The sequence below is a fragment of the Portunus trituberculatus genome, chromosome 21 (genome assembly GCF_017591435.1).
Source record: "Portunus trituberculatus isolate SZX2019 chromosome 21, ASM1759143v1, whole genome shotgun sequence".
Lineage (NCBI taxonomy): Eukaryota > Metazoa > Arthropoda > Malacostraca > Decapoda > Portunidae > Portunus > Portunus trituberculatus.
In genome coordinates this window covers 1,839,839-1,847,338 of record NC_059275.1, presented here as the reverse complement: position 1 = coordinate 1,847,338, position 7,500 = coordinate 1,839,839, and the positions used below count along the sequence as shown (strand labels likewise).

General features: G+C 44.3%; 1 long non-coding RNA gene across 1 annotated transcript in view; it reads left to right on the top strand.

Moving 5' to 3' along the window:
- The window catches only part of LOC123507103, a 45,117-nt gene that overhangs the window by 16,639 nt on the left and 20,978 nt on the right, over positions 1 to 7,500 (top strand). The gene's annotated exons all lie outside the window — the stretch shown is intronic.

Genomic DNA, 7,500 nt, shown 5'->3' with positions numbered 1-7,500 from the left:
CCTCCTCCTCCTCCTCCTCCTCCTCCTCCTCCTCCTCCTCCTCCTCCTCCTCCTCCTCCTCCTCCTCCTCCTCCTCCTCCTCCTCCTCCTCCTCCTCCTCCTCCTCCTCCTCCTCCTCCTCCTCCTCCCAGAATTTGCATATGAATGGGCGGGGCAAGTCCGTGCTAGCAAATCCAAGGCTGCGGGAAGCTGGTGAGGAGGAGGAGGAGGAGGAGGAGGAGGAGGAATCGGAGGAAGATGAGGAGGAAGAGGAGGTGGAGGAGGAGGAGGCAACGTGTGTGTTTGTGGAGGAGGGGTGTTTGTAGTGGTTGTGGTGGTAGTAATAGTGATAGTATAGTAGTAGTAGTAGTAGTAGTAGTAGTAGTAGTAGTAGTAGCTAGTAGTAGTAGTAGTAGTAGTACAAAATTCTCTGGTTCAGTATTAAGGATAGACAGGAAATAATTCTCTCTCTCTCTCTCTCTCTCTCTCTCTCTCTCTCTCTCTCTCTCTCTCTCTCTCTCTCTCTCTCTCTCTCTCTCTCTCTCTCTCTCTCTTTTTCCACTTCTTACATTTCTCGTCCTCTCCTTCCATCATTGCACTTCAAAAATGAAATTAAAGAAAATGAGAGAAAAATGTAAATATAGAAGGAAACTATTTTTTTTTGTGTTATACATTATAATGGAAAATTATTAGTGGAAGTGACGACACGCGACTTTTATAAGAAGATCCAAGTTTATTTGTTAATTTATCCTTTTTTATGATTTGAGTGAGCATGTGGGGTTAATTAAGATCAAGTAGTAGATGACACACACACACACACACACAAAAATATTGATACACACACACACACACACACACACACACACACACACACACACACACACACACACACACACACACACACACACACACACACACACACACACACACACACATGTAGAGTTTAAGAATAAAAAAGAAAAGAAAAGAAAGAAAACGAAAAAGTGACATAAAACTATATATTCGATGGCACCAGTAGAGAGAGAGAGAGAGAGAGAGAGAGAGAGAGAGAGAGAGAGAGAGAGAGAGAGAGAGATACAGAGAGACAGAGAGACATAACCTTTAAAACAACAAACGAGAAATAGGAAAAACTAACTCGCCAAAAGACAAAACCCAGGTAGATAAGCTCCCATACATACAGGTACACACATCTTGGCATACGTTTGAGGAGCAGGCGGCGTGTCAAGGTTACATGCCATTAGCCAGGTCAGGGTGCGTCGCGGGTCATATTCGTAAGGTCATTAAACTCCTGGTAGCCATAAAAGGGGTAGGAAGAGAGGGGCGTGTACCATTATTATATTGTAAAGGTGAAGCTCTCAACTGACCCCCTTTTTCCCCTTTCATCTCACTTATTCCCTCGTCCCTCTTGTGTGATTTCCATTTTTTTCTTATTTATTTTTCTATTTTTGTCTGTTTGTTTTATTTATGTTCTTGTCTGTGTGTTTTTTTTTGTCTGTCTTTCTCTGTCTGTCCATCTTTGTATGTGTCTCTGTGTTTGTCTGTCTGTCTGTCTGCCTGTTTGTTTGTCTGCCTATATGTTTGTCTCTGTCTCTATCTGTTTGTTTTTGTCTCTCTCTGTGTGTGTCTGTCTGTCTGTCTGTCTGTCTCTCTCTCTCTCTCTCTCTCTCTCTCTCTCTCTCTCTCTCTCTCTCTCTCTCTCTCTCTCTCTCTCTCTCTCTCTCTCTCTCTCTCTCTCTCTCTCTCTCTCTCTCTCTCTCTCTCTCTCTCTCTCTCTCTCTCTCTCTCTCTCTCTCTTCCTGCTTCCATCACACATATTATTAAGAGTATTAGTGAAGGTGGGAATGTGCGCTAAGGAAGCAGAGGAAAAAACGGCTTAGGGTACGCAGAAGAGGGAGAGAAAGGAGAAAAAGAAGTAGGAGGAGGAGGAGGAAGAATAAGAAGAAAAAGAAGAGGAGGAGGAGGAGGAGGAGATGGAGAAAGAGGATTAACTTATATACGAATTTTACCAGAATTATTCACCTCCCACCTCATTTGGAATTTACAGGTTTAATAGGGCATTATTTCGTTCATAATAGTGGTGGGGTGGATGTGCGGAGAGGGGCGGCTGATATGCGAGTCTCCGCACCCTGCTTGCTGAAACGCTTTGCTCTCTCACCACGACTGCTTTCAAAGGCCACAGAGATGTTTAGTCGTGTTCCCAAGAATGCTCCTCCCGTTGATAATGTATACATATTGTTGTTGCGTTGTTGGTAATGTTGATATTGTTGTAGTGTTGTTGAGCTGTCATTGGAATCGTCAAAAAACACTCTTAAAAACGCCGTCTTACTTCACCACGACAATTTTCAAAGGCTACAGATGTTTACCTGGGTTGCCATGAGTGTTTTTCTTGTTAGTTGTATAGAAATGTTGTTAATGGGCCATTGGAATCGTAAAAAAAAAAATTCAGACTATTTTCAAAGACTACAGAGATGAAAAACCCCTTTTCGCGCGTGTGTGTGTGTGTGTGTGTGTGTGTGTGTGTGTGTGTGTGTGTGTGTGTGTGTGTGTGTGTGTGTGTGTGTGTGTGTGTGTGTGTGTGTGGGTGGGTGTGTTTATGGAAGACCTTCAGCTTTCCTGTGGGTATTGTGTAGAAGTGCCTTGGTATTGCTGTGTCCATCGTGCCCCTCATTGTAAGCCCGTGTCAGGTGAGGTGCGGCGGGCAGGCGGCAGCTCAGGTTATGGGAAAGTATTGCTCCAGTTACTCGTCTCCTTTTACAAGACACGTGAGCCACAAGGAAGCCAGCCTCCACCAGTCACTCCAAGGCTCTACTGTTATATTTAGTCCTTGTGTTGTGTTGTGTTGTGTTTTGTTGAACAGCTGCATCATTCCTTCAAGTTGGGGGGAAAGAGGGAGAGTGGACAAGGAAAGGGAATGGAGAGGAGTAGGAAGGAGAGAAGAGGGAGAACGGAGAGTAAAGGAGAAAGAGAGAGAAAGTTGAAGGAGAGTGGGAAAAAATCACGAAATACTACTGCTACTGCTACTGCTACTGCTACTGCTACTGCTACTGCTACTACTACTACTACTACTACCACTACCACTACTACTACCACTACCACTATTATACCACAGACTAAAAACAGAATAAGACTGACAAAATCACCTTGCTGTTTTCACTCCTTGTAAACCCCAAACCTATAAAATGCTACGCTGCCTAACCCAACCCAACCCAACCAACTTAACCTAACCTAACCTAAACCAAACCCCCAAAAAAGTAAAGAAAACCTGGAACATTATAAAGTCCAGACAGCCATAGACACCCTCAAACAGCCTCCTCCCTTACCAGTTCACACACTAGGAGGAGAAACACTCGTAAGCATCACTAGCAACAAAACTGCAGAGGCGCTCCCAGCTTTGCCGTGTCGATAGAGAGTCAGAGAAGCGTCGGTGGGGAAACTTGTAATTACCTGGGCAGGATATTACCGTGGGAAGGGAAGCCACTTTTAAACGAAGGAGTTTTGCAAGGAGGAAGGGGAAGGTGTGAGCGCCAGGACTGAAGGAAGGAAAGAAGGAAGAAAGGAAGGAAGGTAAAGGAGGTGAATGAGAAGCCAGGATAGACCAGGAAAGGGAGAGTATTAAGAAAGAAGGTAAATGAATAAAAGTTTCTGTGTGAGAGAGAGAGAGAGAGAGAGAGAGAGAGAGAGAGAGAGAGAGAGAGAGAGAGAGAGAGAGAGAGAGAGAGAGAGAGAGAGAGAGAGAGAGAGAGAGAGAGAGAGAGATGGTGGTGAGACTAAAATAGACGTTTCGCTCTTTCTGTCTTAAAATATTAACCATTTATCTTTGTTGAGAGAGAGAGAGAGAGAGAGAGAGAGAGTGTGTGTGTGTGTGTGTGTGTGTGTTTTATTTTATTTTTTTTATTTATTTTTTATTTATTTGTTTGTGTGTGTGTGTGTGTGTGTGTGTGTGTGTGTGTGTGTGTGTGTGTGTGTGGCCGCTGAGGGGATGGAAGTGGGTGCAAGAAGGCGGGCGATGGTCGGAAGTTTGCGCGGCGTGTGGTGAAAGGCGGGGCGGAAAAACACGAGCCTCACAAAAAAGTACTCAGGAAATAAGTCACTTTGGCCGCAGACGAGACGAGGCGCGGGAAAGAAGGGACGCGAACCCCCCCACCCCCTCCCCTCCATCGACTCGCCATTCCCCATTCCACCCCTACACACACACACACACACACACACACACACACATTGATAGCTTCTCTTTTCCATACCTTCAGGCGGTGCTGGGGCTGCCTGGAATAGATGGAGTAAAGGTTCTGAGAGGTTTATGTTCCTGTGTGTGAATATTAAGACGAGTTAAATGTAATGATTATTTTCTTACTCTTTTTACTTCATTTTTCCATGTCCTCTAGCGGTGCCGGAGCTGCCTGGAATATTTTTTTTTATTATTATTATTATTATTTATACCATATGGGCTTTTCACGGGAATTTCTGGGCTAAAGGGGATATATGTTTGGGGGTATCTCCTAATTCAAAGCCCAACCGCTAGAAAATTGTTGACCCGAGTGAGGAAGCCCAACCTACACTCGGACCGTGGACAGGATTCGAACCCGTGCGCTTGGAGACCCCTCGGACCCCAAAGCACGCATGGTTCCACTGCACCACGGTGGTTCTTAAACATTTTAAGAGGTTTTTGGTGCTATGGAAGAATATCAAGACGTATTATAGTGATTATTATTGGCTTTCTCTTTTTTCCGTGGCGGTGCTGGGCTGCCTAGAATAGATGGAGGTGGTTATGAGAGATTCGGGAAGGTTTGCGTTGTTGTCTAGTAATATTCAGGCAGATTACACTGATTGTTATTGTCAAACTTCTCCCGCTTGGCATTTGTGATTGGTGGTCGTTTGAACGCTCAGGATTCCTTTGTTCAGGTTATTGAGTGAAAGTTAATGAAAGGAGCGGGAAGTCAGTGGGCCTTTTTGTTCAGTAGTTTATGTTCCCCAGGCCAGTTTGCTCTCTTACGTAATAGAGGGCAAATTTTTGGTTTCTCGATTGTACAGTGTTATTAGTGTACGTTCGTTTTATTATTTTTTATTTATACCATGTGGGCTTTTCACGGGAATTTCTGGGCTAAAGGGAATACTTTTGGGTACTTCCTATCTCAAAGCCCACCCGCTAGGAAACCGTTGCCCTGAGTGAGGAAGCCCAACCTACACTCAGACCGTGGACAGGATTCGAACCCGTGCGCTTGGAGACCCCTCGGACCCCAAAGCACGCATGGTTCCACTGTACCACGGCGGCTCCATTGAACAATTTACACTGGGCCGTAGTACAGAGGGCCGTGAGACTCCCTTTCCACAGGAGTGACGGGGCTGAGTGGGAATGATGTATGTGTGAGTGTGTGGTGCCTTGTCTGGGCCGCCCTGTGTGGAATTGCCTACCTGGTATATATATATATACGAGTAGAAAGACTAATATACAAAGCGGAGGTGCGTTCATACTCCACCGTAAAGTTTGGTCGGCCAAAGAAATGTAAGCTTTCTTAAAATAGAAATGAAATATACCCAAACTTTATCATTACTTTATGAGTTGTTCTGATAGTCTCCTCTTTAAAGATATCACCGTGGAGGGAAGGAGGAGGAGGGAAGGAGAAAAGGGGGTCAGGCAGCCGCTGCAAAGTTTTCCACTAAAGAGGATCAAGGAGCGAAGATACTGATTAACTATTGTATTAGATAGATGAAGACGAAAGACGTGGGAATGTTAGGAGTCATAGCGAGACTGGCTGAGGCTGAATGAGGTGCTGATTGGTGAGAAATACGGCTACGCTTTACTACTGTGTCCCTCTCCGTCTCTTACGTGAACTTCAGAGGAGAATCGTGAAGTAGCCTTGGATACGCTTTGCTGTAGTGCTTCTCTCCGTCTCTCGTATGTGAAGTGAATGAAAGATCGTAGATTGAGAGTGAAATAGTAAATCTTGCATTATTCTACGCTCTGTTGTTGTGAAAGGTCGTGAATTAACCTTAAATTCTACTATGCATTACCACTCTCTCTCTCTCTCTCTCTCTCTCTCTCTCTCTCTCTCTCTCTCTCTCTCTCTCTCTCTCTCTCTCTCTCTCTCTCTCTCTCTCTCTCTCTCTCATAAGCTGTGTATTCTATGACTCTATGCTAGTGTACTTCAATCTGTCTCCTTTATATGGACTGAGTGAAAATTCCTTAATTAATTTAGAACCATACTGGGCTGAAGCAGTGTGTACAGTGAAGTGAGCTCGTCCGCCCCTGTATTCTGTACCTGTGCGCTTTGAGAGAAGAAAAACTCGGGGGAAAAAAAAGAAGAAAAAGGATGTAACGTGAAGTAAGGAAGGAAAGTAAGATGCATAATGAAATAAGGAAGAAAAAAAGTGAGGTGCGTTATGCAAGAGAGAGAGAGAGAGAGAGAGAGAGAGAGAGAGAGAGAGAGAGAGAGAGAGAGAGAGAGAGAGAGAGTAATAAAGGGAAAGAGAAAAGTACATTATGAAGTAATGCTGTGAAGAAACAAGCAAGAAAACAAGGTGTACATTTTTGCAGGAAGAAAGATAGAGAGAGGAAAAAAGGGAAAGAAAAGAGTACATTATGAAATAAGGAAAATAATAAAAGATACATAGTGAAATAAAGGAAAAGAAGATACATTATAAAGAAACAACGAAAAAATAAATACTTAATGAAACGAGGAAGAAGTAGGAAGATAGACAATGAAGAGAGAGAGAGAGAGAGAGAGAGAGAGAGAGAGAGAGACAGAGAGAGACAGAGAGACAGAGAGACAGAGAGACAGAGAGACAGAGACAAGGAGAAAGAGACAAAGACGAAAAAAAAAGTGTAACAACAAGAGTACATACCATTATGAAGCAGCTACGTAGGTCAAAGAGTGCGAAGGAGAAAAGAAGCGCGCCTTAAACCCCTTATTGTGTATAGCGACAGTCAACTCGGCACTCTTAGCCTCCATCATTGCCTTCCGCCAGCTTAACAGGGTAACTAATGACCTTTTTCAGTAAACTGCTCAAGAGAATGGAGCGTTTGAACTTAAATGGAAGAAGTATGGAGGTGGGAGAGGAGAAGGGTACGGGATAGGGGATGGGAGAGGTCGGGGAGTGCAGGTACGGAAGGAATGGAGGGAGATTGGAAGAGAAGGAGCAGTGCGTCTATAGAGGAAAATGAGGACAAGGTGCAGACCTGAGTGGGTTATTTCCTCCCTCACTATTGTACAGGCTAAGTTTTTCCTCGCCACCCGGAGTTCAGTGTGGTGGTGGTGGTGGTGGTGGTGGTGGTGTGAGATGGTGTGTAGGTGAGGGTAACGATGTGGTTATGGTGGTGTGTAGATGATGTTAGGAGATGTTATGTAGGTGATGATGATGGTGTATTAAAATCGCAACGTGAAAATAGTAATGGTGATGTATAATAGTGGTAGTAGTAGTAGTAGTAGTAGTAGTAGTAGTAGTAGTAGTGGTAGTAGTAGTAGTAGTAGTAGTGGTAGTGGTGGTAGTAGTAGTGGTGGTAGTAGTAGTAGTAGTGGTGGTGGT